General features: G+C 37.8%; 1 long non-coding RNA gene across 2 annotated transcripts; it reads right to left on the bottom strand.

Annotated features, from left to right (window-relative positions):
• Nucleotides 1–218: 218 nt before the first annotated feature.
• On the bottom strand, nt 219–3,079 carry LOC130592179 (uncharacterized). 2 transcript variants are annotated; one of them, XR_008970398.1, is made up of 3 exons: nt 2,796–3,079; nt 1,049–1,113; nt 219–368 (listed from the first exon to the last, which is right to left on the bottom strand). It is a non-coding gene; the product is annotated as an uncharacterized LOC130592179 (long non-coding RNA). The 2 variants fall into 2 exon arrangements; XR_008970397.1 differs by lacking the exon at nt 2,796–3,079 and having other exon boundaries at nt 1,049–1,385.
• Nucleotides 3,080–3,674: the final 595 nt, after the last annotated feature.

Genomic DNA, 3,674 nt, shown 5'->3' with positions numbered 1-3,674 from the left:
ATCTTATATCAACCCAAATGGTCATTTACTAACCTCGAGTTTTCCTTAATATCTAATTTCCCAAAGGACAACTCCTAGGCGGTGCAAAGTCTATCACTCCGCACTTCCGGCTAGGTTTCGGCTCTGATACCACTCTGTAACGCCCCGACAAATTAACATAACCTTAATCGTCAGCGGAAGCATAACTTAATCCTGTGGGTTATGGCCCACAAATAAAATAATAGCCTAAAATTGAACATTCACTATACAAATACTCATCGTATAATAATACTTGTTTATCCATCATACAAAGTATCCTAAAACCTCATAGAATCATACATAATCTCCATAATGCAGTCTATCAGTGATCCACAACTGTTCTTCCATACCTAAAACATAAAACAAAATGTCGTGAGCCGAGGCTCAGTAACATACTACTCTAACATCGTAAATTCATTTCACATCATTTTGGTTAAAAACAGGGAGGAGAGAATAAGTAAAACATTTCACAAATATATCATAGTAGGTTACATTATCTTCTTTATCATGTTCATCATCATACATCTTTTACTTTGGTAACTTGGCAAATATCGCATATCACATATTGCATATAGGGACGTCTCCCTAAACAAATGGGTGACACTCTCGGTGTCCAAATATTGCCAGGAAGGCAGTCACAAATGGATGACACTCTCGGTGTCCAAATATTGCCAGAAAGGCCACAAATGGATGACACTCTCGGTGTCCAAATATTGCCAGAAAGGCAGTCACATCATAGGTGACATTTTCTATGCCCACATACTTGTCAAGAACCATCTTTCACTTTACTTTATCATGTTTCAAATATCATAATTACATTACATCATTATAATCATAATCATGAAACATCATTAAAACCATAGCGTTATCATACTCATATTTTCATAAACATCAGAGTCATTTCATTTCATCGAAAACCATCATATTCGTAAAACCTTTCATATCCCACAATCCATAAATCAACAACATAGTGCGAAATACCATAAAACATCATTCGAAAGGGATTGTGGGTGTTAGTAGTAGACGTTACCTGAATTCCTGCTTACCAACCTTGATAGCCGTGGGAGGCTTGTAATATCCTTTATCTTCTTTAATCTATTCAAGAATAATTTTATTAATGAACGTTTCGTTATTTAGCTTTTAAGCCTAAATATTAGTTAGCGCTTATTGAGGTCATAACGGTCATTATAACGTCATAAAGTCTCCTTAAAGGTCATTATTTCTTAATCATTAATAACTTTGTTCAATTAAGGTGACTCTTTAACAACCACTTAATGAAATAACTCATTTAGCTATATTTTTAGAATTATCGAAACATTAAAGTTATATTACTACATATTATATAACCTTTCGAATACATAACATTATTCTAGTTCGTAGTTAATAATTAATTAGTCGTCCATTAATTAGTTAAGTTTAAAGTTATAATAGATCCCATAACATTATTTTAATATTATTTAGTCATTTAAAACTAACAAGTCAAGTAACTAATTATTATAAGTGAACTTAAGGATTAGTGAAGTATTCATAACTTAAACTCAATTATAACAACAAGCTTAATGAATTATTTTTAATTAGTTTTAAACAACTCAACTAGTTTAGAAATCATGAATTATAACCCAATAATATATTTTAGTAAATAAGTTAGGTGGTTTAATGAAACTAACTAAATCAGTCCACTAAAGCTCAATATATTAAAGCAACAAGATTAACTTAAATGATTTAACTAAGTAAATTCATATTATAAGCCCAACATTATACTTGACTTGATTAATTAAACTAACATAGCTTAATGAAATACTAAATCAGTTTTAGTTTAACTCAATTTGGCCCATCTAATATAAGTAGCTTAGCTAAAATAATAAAAGTCAGATTTGAGCCCCATTTAGTGAACATGCAACACTTAAATTGAGTTGGTTTAAGTTTAACTAATATAAATCAGTCCATAGGTATAACTTGGTAAGTCCATGAACAAGTTCAAACTACATCTTAAGTCCAACAACAAGGATTCAGTTTTAAGTTACTTAGTTTAGGTTCTAATTGAACTATTCTTGGCCCAATCTAAACTAGGGATGGCAGGTGGGTATAATTTGGCGGGTTTCGCACCGCATCCGCCCCAGTTGGGGCGGGTATGGATATGACTTTGGTGGGTAGTGGGTGGGTATGGATACGAAAAGTCAAATCCGCCATGGGTGGTGGGTAGGTGGTGGATATGAGATCACATCCGCCCCAAATCCACCCGCCCCGCCCCATATCCTCCCGCCCCGCCCCATATCCATCCGCCCCGTATAATATTTACTAATTTACCCTTTATAAAATAAAGAATTATGTTCATAAATCTAAAAAATTGTAAAAAATAATTAAGAAATATGAATACTAAGAATGTGTGCTTTTTTTTCTTTGAAATGGGTGTTTCTAATAATTAATTTATATAATAGGTTATATATAGAAAATAAATCAGGTGGGCGGGTGGAAAATCCACCTAGGTGATGGGCGGGTATAAGTGGGTAATGGATATCCACTTGGGTGGTGGAGCGGATGTGGGTATAATCTTGTACCCGCTTGGGCGGAGGTGGATATGGAAACTTGTACCCGCCATGGTTGGCGGGTAGGTGGTGGGTATGGAAAATTTAGGTGGAGATGGGTGTGGATTTAGGGGTACCCGCATCCGCCCCGCCCATTTGCCATCCCTAATCTAAACTATTATAATTAACAAAAGGAATTTAGACTTGGGCTTGGTTTTAATAAATCAGAAATAAAAAGGAGATGAGCATCACCTCTGCTACTAGGAGCAGGGAGGACGAATCGCGACTGAGGTGGACGCCGGCTTCGGTGGTCGACGGCGAGCAGCAGAAATCTCCGGCGGTGGTATCCGGTGGTTCGGCGAGCGCGGCCCGTCGGCGGTGCTGCGCGTGCAGCAGCGTCGCGCGAAGAGAAGAGGAGCGAGAGAGTGCGAAGGGGAGAGATAGTGCGAAGGGGAGAGAGAGCGAAGCTCCTGGCGCGGCGGTCTCCGGCGAGTGACAGCGAGGTGACGGCAGACTGGGCGCGACGCAGGTGGCGCGCGCGGTGGCCGACGGTGGTCGGTTATGGGGGGCGAACCAGAGGAGAGAGAGAGGAGAAATTTGGGGTTTTCTCTTTTGGGTTTCTTTTAGTTACAATTTTCCGGCGATTATTGACTGAATTTCTGATTAGAGAGAATAGATGATGAAGGTTGTTGTTGGTGTGTTCTTGGTGTTGAATCTATGGCTATTTATAGTGGAGTTTGGAGGTTTTAAAATCAGTGGTTGGGAGGAAGATGGTGAAGTAAATAATCTGATTTTGTTAACTTGAAGAAGCAATGGTGAGAGATTGGTGACAGATTTTGACTGAAGAAGAAGAGAGGGTGATTGCATGAGTGCCAAATGGACATGGTAGGGTGAGGAAGAAGGTACTATTAATGGGGGATTTGACCATGCCTTCTTTTCTCTTTTTCCCTCTTTGCTTCCCAAACCAAAATTCAGAATTTCATTCCCACAATACCACCCTAAACGTGACTTAGTAAGACTTTGGGTGAAATGTTGACACTTTGTACTTTAATGAATTAACAACTACATTAGCCTTCTTGATTAACTCCTAAAATCGTAAATTATAAATTATCGTCATAACTTAACTTGATA

The sequence above is a fragment of the Beta vulgaris genome, chromosome 7 (genome assembly GCF_026745355.1).
Source record: "Beta vulgaris subsp. vulgaris cultivar EL10 chromosome 7, EL10.2, whole genome shotgun sequence".
Taxonomy (NCBI): Eukaryota; Viridiplantae; Streptophyta; class Magnoliopsida; order Caryophyllales; family Amaranthaceae; genus Beta; species Beta vulgaris.
The sequence above is the reverse complement of the archived record's forward strand: the minus strand, read 5'-3'. Positions and strand labels throughout refer to the sequence as shown.